At 32.9% G+C, this 19078-nt stretch overlaps 2 long non-coding RNA genes across 2 annotated transcripts; one reads left to right on the forward strand and one right to left on the reverse strand.

Annotated features, from left to right (window-relative positions):
- Positions 1-2636: 2636 nt before the first annotated feature.
- Positions 2637-5831, forward strand: LOC113698248 (uncharacterized). Its single transcript, XR_003450158.2, has 2 exons — positions 2637-3202; positions 5562-5831. It is a non-coding gene; the product is annotated as an uncharacterized lncRNA (long non-coding RNA).
- Positions 5832-11772: 5941 nt separating this feature from the next.
- Positions 11773-18896, reverse strand: LOC113698254 (uncharacterized). The gene is made up of 2 exons (XR_011815647.1): positions 18582-18896; positions 11773-12921 (listed from the first exon to the last, which is right to left on the reverse strand). It is a non-coding gene; the product is annotated as an uncharacterized lncRNA (long non-coding RNA).
- Between the last annotated feature and the right edge of the window lie 182 nt (positions 18897-19078).

A 19078-nucleotide genomic window follows, 5' to 3' on the forward strand; every position in this document is an offset into this window, starting at 1 on the left:
TATGATGCTACCATTAAATTTAACCAACAACATAATATGTTCTGTGTCCAATTAAAGCAAAACATGCTTTTCCATTCACCCACAAACTACATTTGTACATTACATTCCAGTTCCACTTTCTTCGTTCCTTTGCTCATAATACATCTTTCTGGGATAATTGCAATAGATCATTATTCTGTAAATTCCCAACCACCCAGACTGCAAATCCTGCTAGCACAAAGTCGTAGGTGATTGCAAGAGCTACAGCAAGCTTCCTTTCCTTTGATGCATGTCGTTGCACCATAATTTCCAACCTTCGAACCTTTGTCTGCAATTTTGCTGCTTTGCACTCGCACTTTTGTGTAGACTCTTTGGCATTTTTGAGTTGTTTCTCCATTTGATTGATTCGCCGAAACAACCCAGGTATAATCTCCACTGAACACAGACATATTTCTTCATCTATCCATTTCCAATACTTGCATCCCTGACCCAAATTCATAACAAATAGCAATTATTGACAGCAATTGCTAACAACTTCAATAAATTACTTCTATCCATCACCTGAGCAAGCGGGCATTTCGCATGTCTTCAACTTGGATTCCGTGAAGTCCATGATGTTTTCACAATGGTACTCAATCCGCAGCCACACATTAGAGGTAATGGATTTGATCTTGGCATCTTTTACCTCGTTGTTTCCAATGTTATATGTGCAACAAAATCCTGATTTTTCTTTCTTTCACTGAAGAAGATGATGAAGTTGGGCTCATATTGTTTTAGTTGCTGATCCTGAGGGTTCAACTATGAACGGAAAAAAATGCCCTTTAAATCCTGTCAGATTTGTGCTTAAAGTTATCGGAAGTCCTCAAAGTATGCATTTTTAATTATTTAAGGGTCAATCTGAAACAAATTTTAGATGAAGGGCCAAAAGTTGATAACGGTGATAGTTTAAGGACTCACCAAGTTTTTTACTCTTGTTTGAATGGATTATTTGTATAAAAATTTCAAAATAATGCTATAACACTTTTTAATAATATGATATATGTAAAATGAAACAATTATTTAAAATTATTTAAAAAGTTAGAAAACTTTTTTATTTTTTTTCTTTTTAAAGAGTACACAATGTATTTGGATATAAAAAGAACATATGAAATGCAGCTAAGCACCCTATGTCCTGTCCTCAAATGTAGTTGGTAATTGAAAATGTTTATTACATTCCTATTGAAGTCCTACTAAAGTATCTTTTCTCCGTCTCTTCAGTTCCACCCCTTTTTTGCTGAAACCAAAAAAAGTCCTACCAAAGTGCTAATAAACTACTACTACAACTTCAGTTATCAAGCCATATCCAATTGGACTTCTAATATCATCAACTTTAATTATCAAGCCATATACAACTGGACTTCTAATGTCATTTTGTTTTGGTAGGCAAAATAAGCCACCCACCCAAGCAACTAACACAGCAATCCTCTAAAAGCCACCACAAGTTGGCTTGATTAGTAAGGGCATATCATGTTCTTATAAAATATTGTGTGTTTAAATACCGCTATTGATGTGAAAGCTGTGTTAATGCGTGGCCTCTAATAATTCTGTAATCCTGTAAGCGACTATCTCAAGAGCATGGCCCATTGTGATGATTAGAACTCAATCTATCCAAACTTTTTATTATAAAAAAAAAACCCTATAAATTATTTTCTTTTCATCTCTTTGTTTTTAATTTTCGAGTAAAATTTAAAATATTCTCCCACATTTGTCTGCACATGTAGTTTTTTTTCCGATCATGATAGATTTAATTTTACACTTATTCCTACTTTATTCTACCCCGACTTCTATTGTAAAGTAGGAAATAGTCTATTGTACACTTACTTCTACTCTATGTTAGGGGGAGGTAGGGCTGCAAATGAATCGAGTCGAGTCGAGTTTTGTACTTATCGAGCCGAGTTCAACTTAATAATAGGTGGGCTCAAGCTCGACCTCGACCTCGACCTCGACGAGCCAAGAAAATTGAGCTCGAACTCGACTCGACCAAGGAAAAGCCAGGCTCAAACTCGACTCGACAAGACTCGCAAGCTGTAGCTCGATTTTTGGCTCGCGAGCAGCTCGAATTGTTAGCTTGTAACGTAGTTCGAATTTTTGATTTATGAGCAGCTCGTTAGCTCAAGTTTCTGGGAATTAATCTAATAAAAATAACAAATAATCATTTTTTCTTAATAAATAATAAAATATTAAGGATATATATGTAATTTTACTATTAAAATAAAAAATAAAAATATATATATACTCGAGCTCGCGAGGCTAACGAATTTAATATTTTGAACTCGAACTCGAGCTCGAGTTCGATTTCGCCAGCTCGAGCTCGACTTGAGTTTGATATTGATCGAACTCGAGTCGCTCGTGAGCGGCTCGGTTCGTTTGAAGCTCTAGGGAGATGGGGAAGATCCAAAGTGGTCAAGGTTGGGGTGACCCATTGGCAAAATTTTTCTTAGGATGTTCTGAAATTTTTAGGATGTAGCTTTAAACCTCTTCCTATGAGTAGTTGGTTTTGTTTGTACGTTTGGTCAACAATCTTAAAAATATCACAAGTAAAATATTCTCCCAGCTTTGTGTGTACGTTTAGTCAGCAATCTTGAAAATATCAATCACAAGTAACTCCGAACTCTAACATCCTCAACACAAATAATTCATCCTCTTTCATCATCAAACATCAAGAACCATTTACCAAGAATTGCCATGATGCCGCCATCCATGACCCTGGTCTCTTCTTCCAAGCTACAATTTATACTCCTCTTCTTCCTCTTCCTAACCGCTTTCTCCCTATCCATCAAGAACTCAGTCCCAGACGTCCATGACCTCTTCCCGAAATACCACCTCCCAAAGGGTCTTCTCCCAGGAAACGTTCAGTCCTATTCTCTTTCTTCCGAGGACAACACATTTATCATTGAATTAACTCACCATTGCTATGTTCAGTTCAAGGATCAGCTAGTCCTTTATGATAAAGTTTTGACTGGAAAATTGGGGTATGGGAAGGTTTCTGATGTCACTGGAATTCATGCTAGGAAGTTCTTCATATGGGTTTCTGTCACTGGGATGGATGTTGATGAAAGCTCAAATACGATTGAATTTCATGTGGGGGCTTTGTCCCAGAGTTTGCCTGCTGATATGTTCCAGACTATTCCCACTTGTCACAATAAAGGGTTGCAAGAATCTTCTCTGCTTTCATCAATTTGAGGTAAAGTTTGAATTTTTATGCATACTTTTTTACTGTTGTAATGATAAACGTGTAAAATTGGGAATTTGGGATGGTCAGGATTTGTTGAATTTTGATTTTACTGATCACATCTGTTTCTGTGAATGGATTTGGTAAATTTTGTATTTTTCTCTGTTTTTTGGGTTCTGCAATTGGCAGAGAATCTAATATTTTCCTGTTCCTAGTTCTGAATTTCAGGCTTTTATCTACAATTTACAAATTTAGCAGATAATTGTGTGTACCTCGTTGGAGACAGAGTTAGAAAGTGGATATTTTCCTGAAAATTAGTCAAAGTTATTGGAGTAATTACAAAAGTTACTGAGTCCACATAGAACAATATAGATTTGTTTATTGTTAAGAGGAAGCTTAAAATAAATTACATGAATTGTTCAATGTAATGCAATTGTATTAATTGTTTGTTGTCGATGGATTCAGGGTGCATTTAATTGTTAACCATCCTCTTTTAGTTTTGATGACAGAAATTTGTTAAAGTAAATATTGGGATTGTTTAAAATTTCAGAGGACACAGGCCCATACAACCTTGTTGTATTAAGTTGGATAGGAGAATGCAAGTTTAATTAATGTCAACCCATCCCAAGTTTTTGGCACAGTTTGTCTTTCTACACAGATTAGATAAGTCTGATATACGTCCAAAGGAATCAATGATCAAGAAATATATGCTGGTTTCCTTGATACCATGGAGCCTAGAAGCCAAGTAGCATTTGTATTTTAAGGGTCACCAAAAAACTAAGAGCCTTGGGTTTGATGATGGCCTATCCGGAGTCAACATGCACAAAAATAGGCAGAGGTTGGGATTGGGAAACTTCATCAATTAGCTGCTTGGATGCTTGTCCTGTTGTGTGCCAATCTTTTTTTATTGGGTAAAATACGTTTTACACTTATGTGGTTTAGCACTTTTTGACATAACTCTCTTGTGGTTTGAAAAGCTATATATGACATTCTCATAATTTGTACTAAAGTGTCAAAGTGATGGAATTTGCATTTCATAATAGAATCAACTAAAATGTTAAAAGTACTCCTTTGTAAAGTTGAAAGTTATTAATTAACTACAGGGGGTTATGTATATATTTTAAAAATTATAAGAGGGTTATGTTGTAAAGCACTAACCTATAAGGGGGTTATGTAGTAAAATACTAGACCATAAGGCGTTTAAAGTGTCATGCTTATATATTTTGGTCACTTCAACCATTTTAGTTTTTAAACAAGGATATTTTTGACATTTCTTTGGGTTCCGTTATAGAGGATTACTTCCGTCACTTTGATACCTTAGTCCAAACTATAAGGGGGTTATGTATAGCTTTTGAAACTATAGAGGGGGGTCATATGAAAAATTGCTAAACCACAAGGGGGTAAAGTGTATTTCACCCTTTTTTATTGACACAGATGGTATCTTTTATACATTTAGTGGCAGTAAGAAAATAGTAGTACAATCTAAATAACAAAGCAGGAATCAGCAGGAAAAATGGGCATCGAATAACAAAGCAGACCTTAAACTAGTCCTAACTCAAGTAATAGGTTTATGGAAGGGAAATTTTCAATCGTGTTGGTATTTGGTTCGTAGTAATATACATGTTACCTTATGCTGACATATATAAATAGCAGAAACAGATTGGTTATCTGCTTTAAAGTTAGAGAGTTGGACAAGTATTAAGCTTGAAAATCTGATTATGGAGTGGACATGTATGAAAAGTTGCAGTGAAGTTCCTTATAAATGCACCATCATGTCCCCAAATATTGATTGATCGATTATGAAGATACATCTAGTGAAAAACTTGTACAAAGTTAAAAAAATCTAGGAAGCAACCTATTGAGCCATGAATAAATGCATTCAAAGAGTTTGCTAAATCTTGACTTCAAGAAGGGGAGTCTAATTTAGAGAATCGTTTGTAGTTTGTATTTGGAGATTGGCACTAGATTGTTTACAAGGCATGGCCAGGAAAGAAAGGATTTCAATAGGTAATGATTGACTTGGAACAGACGTGTTATAGAGCAAAACTGTCAAATGGTGGATTTTCAGTGAGCAGAGGAGTCGGTTACATGTTTTAACTTTTAAACCTGTAAAACTTGTCTGGAAGTTATGATGATTTATGTGTTGCATTCTCATATTCTTGATATTCTTCTATTACCGGCGATTTTCAGATCTGCTAACGTTGAAATGTATGATCCTGGATATCAGAATCAGTAACATGATTCATATGTCACCTGAACATGTTGATGTATATATGCATGTCACGTGCATTTAATTTAGATTGCATACGTCAAAGAAATTAAAGCAAGACAAGAATTGACTTGACACCATTCATGTTGGCAATTGATGCAGATTCTTGAACCATATTCCAGGTCCAAATCCAGCAGAAGCTTTAGATGTTGTGAAGCTACTGGTTCTGGTTGAGCTCTTTCTAGTTTCTTCGATACTTGTAGAAGGAAAGATTGTCAATCTGTACCATTGTCACATTCATTCATGGCCCATAGAAAAATATACTTCTCTCAACAAGAAGTTTGAGGAAATCAATATATGTAGATATGATGTTTATAACGAGTACTTGCTGGCTGTATCTTCTGTTGTTGGCTCTGCATTTTTCAGTCAAAATTGTGCATTAATTTTGCTTTTCTTGAAGAATTCCAATTGATTCATGTCTTGAGAAAAAAATAGCTTATGCTTATTAAGGGTTTAAATCCAAAAGACAAATCTAAGGTGTGGATGCCACTGGCCTTGTCATTGAGCTACTTTGCATTCTCTGTTGACAATTGCAGTTATGAATCAACAATTACAAACCAGTGCCTTACAAAAACTTTAGGGTCCGTTTGGATTGATGAAGATTAATTCAAGGAAGAATTTTGAGGTAACTGGATTTGAAATGAGTTCGTTTGACATCCTGATAAATTTGATTACGTCGCCTGATTACTAGACAGAGCATGATAAGGAAACTTTATAATTTGCAAAATAATAGGGTAAAAATTAAAAAATTGAAAAGCTTAGGGTTCCATAATGAATTTCCTTATTTCTTCCCCTTCTAGCTTCTTCTTTGTTTTTCTCATCTTTTTGGTTTCCATTGTGGAAGATTCACTTCTATTCTGGACCGTTATCACTCTCAGACGCACAAGTTATCATGGGTCCTCGAGCATTCTTATCAATGCGAAAAAAATAAAAATATTAATTCAATCTTTCTAATAATTTAAAGGTTTGTTTGGATTGGGCTTTATTTTTCCAAATTTATTTGCTTACATCATCATTACAATTTCCAATACACCTTTTTACCTTCCCAATTACCTTTTTATCTCACATACATCACTTCACAAAAAGTGCTACAGTAAAAATATCTCTAATAATTCACAATCCAAACTATTATATGTTCGCGATCTTCAACAGTTAATGACGATGATAGGGATTTTATTGATTCTATGATTCTTACTCTCTGTTCGTTGCACTTTCTACACAAATGTGTAAAGTTAGGAGGGATAAGGAGAGTTGAGAGAGGAACAATTTTACATGACATCCTTATTCAGTGAGTTTGAAATATATCAATTGTAAGATCACATATTCTTCCAAAAAATTGATGGATTTGAAATGTAATTATTTTCTAGGTCATCCAAACAAAGCATCAAGAGATATTTAATGGTGGATTTGAAATGCCAACCACCCAAATCCTCCATCCAAATGGCCCCTTAATGTACTTCAAGTAAAAGCACTATTTCAATTTGGATGTAGTACTATTGTATTACTCCATTCGTCCCACTTTAATAGTCTTTTTGCTTTTTTCGTTTGTACAAAATTATAGTCCATTTTCCAATATAATAATATAGTTAATATTTAATTTCTCTAAAATATTCTTATTTAATATACTTTGTTACCAGTGAGTATAACTTATTTTATCCATTAATTGTTTTGATTCATACCTTGAATGGTGCAACATTTTATCAATATTGTTGTTGTAATTAATGTAAAAGTACAATGGTTAGTTACACTACCAATATTAATGTAAGGTTATTTTAGAAAAATAATAGGCTAGATTTACTCTTTCAATAAAATTAACTAATTTTTCGTAAACTGTGTGAAAAAAAAAAATCAAGACTATCAAAATGGGATGGATGGAGTATATAATAGAATCCAATTAGTATCTAGCCACTCAAAAACCTAAAATGCCCTTGGTATTTTTGGATAAAGCATTGTTGTGCGCTTTTTACTTGAAAAGTAACGATTTTAGCCTTCCAAGGTGTTTTACTTCACAAGTAATAGAAATCCTTTACTAGACGTAAAGCACCAATTTGAATTAGTATTCTTACAACAGATATTACTACATTATATCTCGATTTGTTATATGGTATATTTTCTTTTTAATTACTTATAGCATTAAAACTTTTTCATAAAGTTTTTCAAATGTATATGAACTTGTAATACGAATTTTGAATTTCTTCCTTTTGTATCGTCCTAATGATACTCTATATACACAGTTGTTTTATTTTGGAATTATTCATCGCCCTCCCTTCATCTAACTTATCAATACCACACGAAAAACTCTTCAAAATTTTAGTGTTTGGATTGCATTTTTCGTGATTTTTCATGGAAAAATTACTGTAGCGATTTGATGTATGTGAGGGAAAAAGGTAATAGGGAAATGTGATCACGGAAAATGACATAATTTTTCGACGGAAACCGACAATCCAAACAATTCTTTCATATATATCTGTGACATCTTCCTATAATTTTATTGGCGTTGAAGTTACACAATGGGCCTATAATCCGAAAATTGCAGAGTTAAGGTGCATAAAATACTTGATTAAAAAATTGATTATTTTATTGACATCAACAAAACTTTTTAACTTTTTTCCCTTTCAGCATCAAGATTAGTTAGTCTAATTATTTTTTTTAAATTTGATGTTGCATCCTACACATGGTCAATCTTATTACTATACTATATACTGTTATGGGTAAATTACATTTTACCCCCTGTGGTTTAGCATTTTTTACATAATCCGTCTATGATTTCAAAAACTATACATAATCCCCTCATGATTTGGATTAAAGTGTCAAAGTAATGGAAATAGTCGTTCGTAACCGAACTTCTAAAAATATCGAAATTACCCTTATAAATACATGATACATTAACGCCGTATGATTTTTATATTTGACCAGATAACTCCCTTATGGTTTAATACTTTACCATATAACCCCCTTATGATTTTCAAAATATACACATAACCCCCCTTGGTTAACAAATAATTTTCAATTTTACATAAGGGTATTTTTTATATTTTAGGTGACTCCATTAAAAATGATTATTTCCGTCACTTTGACACTTTAATCCAAATTATGAGGGGGTTATATATAGCTTTTGAAACCATAGAGGGGTCATATAAAAAAATGCTAAACCACAGGGGGTAAAGTGGAATTTGCCCTACTATTATTAAAGATGCTACCAACTCTTTTTGGCATCTTATGCCAATTCTTACTACCATAATACGTACGTTTTCCCTTGTCCAATTGCATGTGGAATTTATATCATAGATCGGTCAAACTTGTGCATGGATCTACACGTATGAACGCTAAATTGTTTAATCAAAATAGGCAATAAAATAATCATAATCAATTTATTCAATTAATCAAAGTCTTTTGTACTACTCATCAACAAGCATATATCAACACTCTTTCTGGTTTCCTTCCTCTTTCCTTTGCTTTTAGGCATGAAAAACTCATGCTTCAATCCTCAAATATTCTTCCAATTATGACTATATATAAAGAGCTTCTCTGTTAATCATTCACAGCTGAAGCAACCCTTTTCCTCTCTCCCTTAAAATTTGATCTCAGACAAGCCAGGTAACAATATAATGGATCATCAAAGAAAGGTGTTGAAGAATGATCATGAAGGCAGTAGCAGCAGGCAGAATAGTGATCAGATGGAGAGAGATGCAGATGATACGAAGAAAAGATCATCAGGTATGGGGAAAAGGCTTGTTACAGAAGATGTTGACAAGTTGGCTGATGATTTCATCTCAAAGTTCAAGAATCAGCTCAAGATTGAGAGAGAAGACTCGTTGAAACGGTTCAAAGAAATGATTGCTAGAGGAGTTTAAACTTTAAACTTTAAATTCTCATGGAGAATCATCCTTGTGAAAGCCGCGTTGAAATAATTAAGTAGCAGATTGTTGAATTCATCAAAGAGAGGTGTTTATCTATGAAATTATCACAGTTTTGAATTTGTGCATTTCTTTTGAAATAAGTATCAGATTGTTGTATTCATATAAATGGTCAGTGTTCTTGGTTCATGCATGCAAATCAGTTTTACAATTATACCACATGAAATGTACTGCTACACACAGATTACATAAGCTAAACAGACATTTATAGTTGGGATTTTTAGTGTAGGAACAAAGGGAAATTACTTTTTACAATTATTAGTGATTAAAAATTTGTTAACTGCTTCCAACAGATCATACTAATGGTTTTATGAGAAATTATTTAACTTAATTATAAAGATTAAGTATATAGAATTAATATTCCTCGGTGATGCTCTCTGTATCTCTCCAAGTTCTAGTGTAGAAACACTAATAACAAGAATAATTTGGAAGGCTGAACTTATAAGATTTCGGTTATCTTCTTTAAAGTTGTTTGGAAGAAAAATAAGAAAAAAATTTCTTTAAAAGTGTAATGCAATGTGGAAAAAAATATTACAACTTTAGGATATTCTTAACCCTAGTTAAAAGGAGTCACAAGCATGGGTTTAGAGAAAATGAAGTTAAATTGCAAAATTTTCTAAATACAAATTGATAATAAGTTAGGCCGTGTGTATTACTGTATTCAAATAGAAAATTTGTATGTGTTGACCCATAACATAGATTACTCGTTAAAAAATTTTAATTTAATCGATAAATTTTTAATTCTCACCTTAAAAAGTTCATTTAAATTTTTAGTTTTGTTATCAGATTTCAGGATCTTGGAAAAAGAAAAAAATATATAAAGTAGGGAAACATTTAAAAGATCAAAGAAAAGACATGCCCTGTCATTGACCTACTTGATGGAGTCAGATTGCAATTTCCTACATTATTTAATGCGAACAGTTTAACAGATTTCTCACGTGCTCAATAAAAGTCAAAAAATGGAAAAAAAAAAAAGAATATGGGATATATTGGCTAAGGGACAATTTCATACAAATTAGTCTTTGAATTAATAGTCTATCTAACGAGTGCCTATAAGATATATTTTAAGAATTGAAGTTTTAAGATTAATTAAAGAAAGCGTATGAATGCAAGAGCATTAATTATGGAAAATATTTAAATGTAAGGAAAGATAATAATTTTTAGCATATGTATATACATGATAGGTTAAATGGAATGTATGCGTGTTAACCAGTGCCTTTTAGACACTCGTTGAAAAACCCCTTGAACTAATATCGTAATACTAATTTGAGTATATTGACATATTACATGGAACGTCATTTTGTAAGCTAGTAGTACCATGAAAATCCATGAGAAGGTTTTTCAAATTTATGTGGAGAGTTTAATAAAAATTCTTTCTTGCTCATCCTTTTTTTTTTGTGTTAATTAATGAATCATTTTATAGCCCCTGTCAGAAAAGCTTTTAATTTTAACTATTTTTCTTATAGATATTCGTGATATTTTCCATAATATTGTTGAGAGGAACTTTCTCATATAATCAACATGATATTCAAAAAAGTTAATAATTACATCAACTGAAACTGAAACTTTTCTTGTAATTTCCTTTTATAACTTTGTAATATTCTACCATTATTCAATAATCACAATGCAAAAAATGCTACTTTATTTGTCATTTTGTTCCAATCTTCATAGACTCTTCTCCAATTCCACTTGAAATTCACATCATAAAGTTGTCTAACTTCTCCATGAATACACACGGATGATTAATAAAAAAAAAATTATTCAATCAAATTGGAAGTAAATAATCTGAATCTATTATCTTTTCCTTTATTGGCCTCACTTTTCCAGATTCACAGAGGAAAAAAAGAATGCCTTGTACTCATCAGCAAGCGTGTATGCTAACACTCTTTCTGGTTTCCTTCCTCTTTCCTTTGCTTTTAGCCAAGCAAAATTTATGCTTAAATCCTAGGAAAATCGTCTCATTATGACTATATATAGTTGATTTCTCTGTTGATCATCCACAGCTGAAGTAACCCTTTCTTCTATACTGCTAGGCTTGATCTTCTTACAAGCTTGCTAAATTTAGCGATACAATGGACCATCAAAAAGAGGATTTCAAGAACAATAAAGGTAGTAGCAGCTGCAAGAAGGATAGTGATCAGACAGAGAAGGATGCTGATAGGGGAAGATCATCATCAAGAATAGCGAAACGTCTAATTCTTGAAGATGTTGACAAACTGGCGGACAGTTTCATTGCCAAGTTCAGGAATCAGCTCAAGATTGAGAGACAAGAGTCATTTAAACGTTTCAGGGAAATGATAGATAGGGGGCTCTGACTCTTTTGTAATTATCCTCTATTGATAAATATGTTCTTGATATCAAACTTTCACTGTGTTGTGTACATCATCTGCTTGTGATTTCAATCAACGCATTGTACTTAAATATACAAATAGTTTTATAATAATGCATAATTTGGATCATACACATTTAGGGGGTAAATGGTGAATCCACCAACACCCCTAATTGAGTGACAGTACTCCTGTTGATGGAATGAATGGTGAGATATTTGTCATGTCCTCACCTGCCCAAATCTATACATGAAAATAACGTAATTGCAAAAAGTTAGGCAAGTTCCCCCTATCAACCCGTGCTAAGTTTTGTAATCCACAGAGGAAAGAGATTCTTCCACTGTAGATCATGATTTAAGGCAACCGCAAATTCTGGAATTCTAGGAATAATGTTGTTGCCTTTAAGCATCTCCTATTCACGTACTCATCTGTAAGGTCCACATCCTCATAAATGGTACCTAGCCTTGAGTACCTCCGGTTATCAACCTTTAACCTGTCAATGAGGACTTCGTAATCTGATTCTACCTCATTATGTTCCTGTCTCCTTTGCTTTCTGCTGTCCTTATTGGCCTAGGCTTCAATTGGTGTAAGGTGACCTCTTTTCTTGTCTGCAATTGCCCAAATTCTCCTTAAGTTTCCTTGCCAATCCCTTGCATTGATGCTATAGCCAATTCTGCATTTCTAGTGGCTGATTGCTGCATCAGGAATATAATAACGGTAGTGGTAGGAGCATGGACTATGGAGATATATGGTGATGTTGCTGAGAAGTTTCCAAGGAACTTCGAAGTTGGGAAATCCAGGCATAAGTAGAAATATAATAATGGATTCGATAGCATTTGCCTTATCCCCAAGTCAAACAACCATGTGAAAAGGAAATAAAATAAGAATTAAAAAAGCACAGAGAATGTGGTGGGCAGCATTTGACATCAGTTAATTAGACCATAAAGTAGTATAGGAATAATTAGGAAAGCCAGTTTACTAGTACTTGCTAGCTAGTGCCTTGTAGTAGTAGTAGTAGTAGCATGAAAATAATTACTAAATATTGATGCTAAAAAGTGTTCAAGTGCTAAATGAATAAATTGCTTACTCCAACCATCACCATCATGGACAAATTTGTAATAGATTCTATGGAAGCTTGGAGATGATTTAGGGGTGAGATCCGAACCTGGAAGTTGATTCTACCTCGAATCCGCGGCTGGATTCGTCGAGGATGTTAGGCTGGATTCAATTCACAATATTATCGTACTTTAGTAAATTGGATATATCTTGATGTAAAAAAAAAAACTCTGAATTGAGTGCTATTCAAAGAACTTCGCATTTATATAAAAATCCCACCCTAATTTATTTATATCTATAAGAATTGGTGGAGCTCAAAAATTGACCTTTACATTCCACTAAAATGAGAGAATGATGTTTTCTATAGGTTATTACCTAGGACTAGTGCTGGGACGACTGTATTATGACAAATTAGTATGGTTAAGAATTGTTAGAATTTGAATTAAGTACTTTTGATACGATTAGGTATAAACTAATTTCTATTCGGATGGTTCAGAGTTGAGTTTGATGCTAGCTTATTTGGTGAAAATAAGTTGTGCGTATACACTTTACCTTTTGAAAATGTAATTGTCAAAATCTTATGACTTTCGAAGCTATTTACATATTAAACTGGCATGAGTGTGTGCATGTATTATTGATTTATTATGTATGCATAACTATGATCAAATGTAAATGATTTATTTGATTGAGCTCTTGTATAGGGTAATTTTGACGGGACTAGTTCGTGGTATGGCAATATGATATTATGAAACAGGCTAATCGTGTTATAATTAGCAATATCAAAATGGGTTAATCGTGTGATAGTTAGCATTATGAACTGTGTTAACTAGTCAAGTTATTAATGGAATATATAGGGCCGACGGTTAACCTTGTATCTTGAGTTCATTTATGAACATTATAATGTATACATTGTACTTGAAATACTTCCGATGATCACGCATCTTTGTAAATTTATATATATGTATCGATGAAAGTTTGGAATGTATTATATACGTACACGAACATGCTCAGACTAATAAAAAAAATACATGTGCTACTTACTCAGTAAGTTGTTGCTCACCCTCCTTATTAATTGTGGTACCCAAGTTTTCTTTTTGAGACCTTAAGTCAAAAATTAAGAAATTTGGGATGAAATTGAGAAGTTTAGATAAGTTGGGCCAATTGATTAGAATATTGTTAAATTTCAAAAAATTCGATCAAATATGACCAATTGGGTGGGGCTGAGAAATTTTCTTAAAAAATATAATTGGCCATCGCGCCATGTTGGCCCGATGCATGCTCTTTTTTTAAAAAAAAATTTCTACAGGCGTCGCGCCTACAAGCAGACATCTACCAAAAAATTTTGATCAGAATATCTGCAGCCTTTAACAGTCGTTCCAAGTGGTTCTGCTGATAGCTTTTTTCATGCTTTGTTAGGGAATATTGTTAAATTCCAAAAAATTTGATGAAATATAGTAAAAGCAAGAAAACCGCGATCCATTGATATTATTTTGTCTTCGACGATGTTTTATATCGCATCCATTTAATGCACTCCACACAATCTTGACATTTAATTTAACTGAGTTGTCTACTTTTTTTGTTTAATCCAATCACTTTCAATTTGAATAACGTTAAATATTTTCAAAATAGAGAAGTACAAGTTATTTTGTTAAACCCTATAATTGGATAGAAGGGTCCCTATAGGGTAATACCTACAAAACAAAGTAGTACCAGTTATTTTCGGCTATTTTAATTGATTAAATACTTAAACTAATTATCGTAAACCAAATAATGAGACACAGACAATTCTTCATTTCTACACATATGTTATTAATCTTTTTATACAATTGCATTTTATATAAAAATTTAAATATATAAATCACAATTCGTGTTGTAATTTTTTATTTTTTTTACATAATTACGGTTCCTTTAACATTCTATGTGAATTATAGATAACAAAGGTAAAATTAACAAATCATAATAATATTAAGCAATACTTCCATCCATTACGCCATCACTTAAATTTAAATCATATTATTAAACCATTTTCTAAATTTAACAAATCATAATAATTTAAGCATGTTATATAACTTAAGCTTGCTAAAACTAATTCTTTAGGAAAACCCTACATCCTTTAACAAACAGATCAAATTTTTAAAACCTAACATCCTTTCAAATGCTATGCGAAGCCAGTGTTTGTTTTTAAAATTTTATCGGACTGTCTGCATTGTTTTTAAAAATTTTGATTTTAAAAAATTTAAAAAAAAAATTCTGAATTGTTTGGCCATCGCTCCTATATGACATGATGGCCGAAAGATTTTTTTAACAAAAAAACATTTCTGAATCGCCTAGCCATCGCTCCTACATGGTGCAACAGCTCGAAAGATTTTTTTAAAAAAAAAATTCTAAATTCTCTGACCGTCGATCCTACATGGCGCGACGCCCAAAGAGATTTTTTTTAAAAAAAATTTCTGAATTCTCTGGCTGCCGCTCCTACATGGAGCGACGGCTAGATAGATTTTTGTAGCAACAGTCAGAAAATTTTTTAAAAAAAATTGCCCGTCGCGCCTACTTGGCACGATGGGCATATATTAATACCAATCAACCAAGCCAGCATATTTGACCGACATTTTTGGAATTTAACAATATTATGATTAATTGGCCCCGAGTTGTAGGGTTGAGGCCAATTGATCAGAATATTGTTAAATCCCAAAAAAGTCGGTCAAATATGATAACTTGACTGATTGGTATCAATATATGCTTGTCGTGCCGAGTAGGCGTGAAGAGCAATTTTTTAAAAAAATCTTTCTAGCCGTCGCTCCTACAGAGAATTCAGAAATTTTTTTTTAAATCTTTCTGGACGTCGCGCCATGTAAGATCGACAGTCAGAGAATTTAGAATTTTTTTAAAAAAAATCTTTCAGGCCGTCGCGCCATATAGGAGCGATGGCCAAGCGATTCAGAAATTTTTTTTTAAAAATCTTTTGGCCGTCATGCCATGCAGGAGCGACGGCCAAACAATTTAGAAAATTTTTTTTTATTATTATTTAAAATCAAAATTTTTAAAAACAATGCAGATAGTCCAACAAAATTTTAAAAACAAACACTGGTTTCACGTATCATTTTAAAGGATGCTAGCTTTTAAAAATTTGATTCGTTTGTTAAACGATTTAGGATTTTCTTAAAGAATTAGGGTTTACCATTTTAACAAGTTTAAATTATATAACATGTTTAAGTTATTATGATTTGTTAAATTTAGAAAATGATTTAATAATATAATTTAAGTTTAAGTGATGGCGTAATGGATGGAAGTATTGCTTAATATTATTATGATTTGCTAATTTTAACTTTGTTATCTATAATTCACATAGAATGTTAAAGGAACCGTAATTGTGTAAAAAAAATGAAAAATTACAACACAAATTGCGGTTTATATATTTAAATTTTTATATAAAATGCGATCGTATAAAATAAAGAATTGTTTGTGTCTCATTATTTGGTATACGATAATTAGTTTAAATATTTAATCAATTAAAATAGCCATAAAATAACTAGTACTTCTTTGTTTTGTAGGTATTACCCTATAGGACCCTTCTATCCAATTATAGGGTTTAATAAAATAACTTGTACTTCTCTATTTTGAAAATATTTAACGTTATTCAAATTGAAAGTGATTGGATTAAACAAAAAGAGTAGAAAACTAAGTTAAATTAAATGTCAAGATTGTGTGAAGTGCATTAAATGGATGGGATATAAAATATCGTCGAAAACAAAATAATATCAATGGATCGCGGTTTTCTTGCCTTTATCATATTTCACCAATTTTTTTGGGATTTAACAATATTCCCTAATAAAGCATGAAAAAAGCTATCAGCAGAACCACTTGGAATGACGGTCAAAGGCCACAGATATTCTGATCAAAATTTTTGGCAGATGTCTGCCCATCGCGCCTTGCCTCCAGACATTTTTTAAAAAAAAAACGAGCAGGCGTCGGGCAAACATGGCGCGATGGCCAATTACATTTTTTAAGAAAATTTCTCAGCCCGTCGTGCTATCTTGGCATGACAGGCATATTTTCGTGCCACCCACCTAATTGACCATATTTGACCGAATTTTTTGGAATTTAACAATATTCAGATCAATTGGCTAGAATTGTCAAGTATGCTAGTCCAGATTCAATTCATAGCACTGTTGCACTTTTGTAAATTACTTGTATCTTGATATAGAAAATTCGAAATTGAGTGCCATTTGCGCGTTTGGTCACCCCAAAACGTAAATCAACTCAGTCCCAATTTTTACCTGATATACCAACTAGATCCCACAAACCACAACAAGTGTTCATTCCTATTCTCAAGGAAAGATCCAAACTTGAGCTTTGATACCACTAAAATGTTACACCTCGTACTTGGGACGTAACACCGTCGTACCTCATGGCTATCTCACAAGGCACAAGACAATAGAGCTAGCTAATTTATAGGTATAAAACTAGGATGAGATCTTTAAATAAACTTGAAGCCCTCTGAGTCTAGTTTTCCAATGCCGCAGATGGCACTCAATTTCAAGTATTCTACATTAAGAAATGGACAATTTACTAAAGTGTGAAAGTACCATGAACCAAATTCGGCCTGCATCCTTGACGAATTTGGCTGCAAAATTTGGAGCAAAATCAACTTCTAGGCTCAGGACTTAAGTTCATTTTCACCTTAAATCATCTCTAAGCTTCCATGGTCATCAAAATACATAATTTTATTCCACATCATAGTATTGCATAAATAAATTTAGAAATAAGGCAATGAACCCAAATCATTCAATTTCTACTAAGATTTTTCATCTCTTGAGATACCTTAAAAACTATCGTAAACATTAATTTAATTAAACACTCCTTCTCAACCAAAATCAAGAACTAAAATATCTCAAAAGTAAATCCTAACAAAAGATTCAAGAAACCCAATAAAAGATGCATTTATATTGGAATCACTAAACTCTTATTTTGAGAATTTGAAGAGGAAATGGGAACCTTTAGAGGAAAAGAGGAAAAAGAATCATAGTAAGAAAAGAAAGAGAAGGAACAAGAAATATCTTCTTCCACTAACAATTTAAAATTACACAATAATTCTCTAAATTCTTACCACTCACCTAAATATAATAAAGTACTTAATTAAATCCTAAAAACTCCTATTCATACTAAATTATCATAATAAGAATCCTACATACCAACCTTAAGTAATTACTTATAGCAAAGGTCATAAACTAGCTTAAATGCAACACATAGGTTAACTTTAAAACTTCACCAACTCTTATATTTACAGAATAAAGATTACACCTTTATTCCTAGTTAAAGCTCCCAGAATCTAGTTTCTAACGTTTCAAACGGCACTTAATTTCGAGCTTTCTACATCAGGATATGACTAAAACACTAAAGTGTGTCAAAACTCCAAGCCAGGTCCGCAACAGAAACCTTAACTAATCTGCGAGCGGATCCGGCAGTGGATCCTGAAGCAATATGGATTTCTAGATTCATACCTTAATCCCAACCCACCTCAAACCATTTCCAACTTCTATAATCATCAAAATACATAACTTTTGCATTCCACAATTATATTATTGCATAAATAAACTTAGCAACGAGGTATTAAAACCTATATCATTCAATTCTACCAAGATTATCCATTATCACAAAAATACATAAAGAATCAAACCAAATAATGTATCTATAGTCAACTCAATTCAAGCTCATGGGATGCCAAACGCCCAACCAAGATTCTAGTCCACCCAATTCAAATCATAAACTTCAAATACCCATACTTAGTAAACTACAATTAGGACAAGACAGCCAAAACTTACCCTGATCAGTGGTTGAGTTTAAGCCTCCAAACCCTTCTCTAGATCCTTGATTAAGATCCCCGAAATTCACACCTTCATTTGAAGAAAAGAAAGAAAGAAAGGAAGGAAGGAAGAAGATGGTTCGGTCAAGAGGGAGAAGAGATGAAGAAATTGGGAAAGTTTCCCACGAATGAAATCCCAAATCCCAATACACTAATATCTTCCACTATTTTATTTAACTACCCTCCAACCCTAGGCCAATTTATTATAATATTATTAAATTTCAAAAAATTCGGTCAAATACGACCAATTGGGTGGGTGGTATGAAAATATGCCTGTCGTTCCATCTTGGTATGATGGGCTGAGAAATTTTCTTAAAAAATGTAAGTTTATCCCAAATTATCTCCAAGTTTCAGAGCAGAATGAACTTTCAGATTCATATCTCAAGTTCCATTTCCACCCTGAATCATCTCCAAACTTTCATCAATATGTTACGGGAGTATTTTTCAAAAATTAGT

This window comes from Coffea arabica, chromosome 1e, assembly GCF_036785885.1.
Source record: "Coffea arabica cultivar ET-39 chromosome 1e, Coffea Arabica ET-39 HiFi, whole genome shotgun sequence".
NCBI lineage: Eukaryota > Viridiplantae > Streptophyta > Magnoliopsida > Gentianales > Rubiaceae > Coffea > Coffea arabica.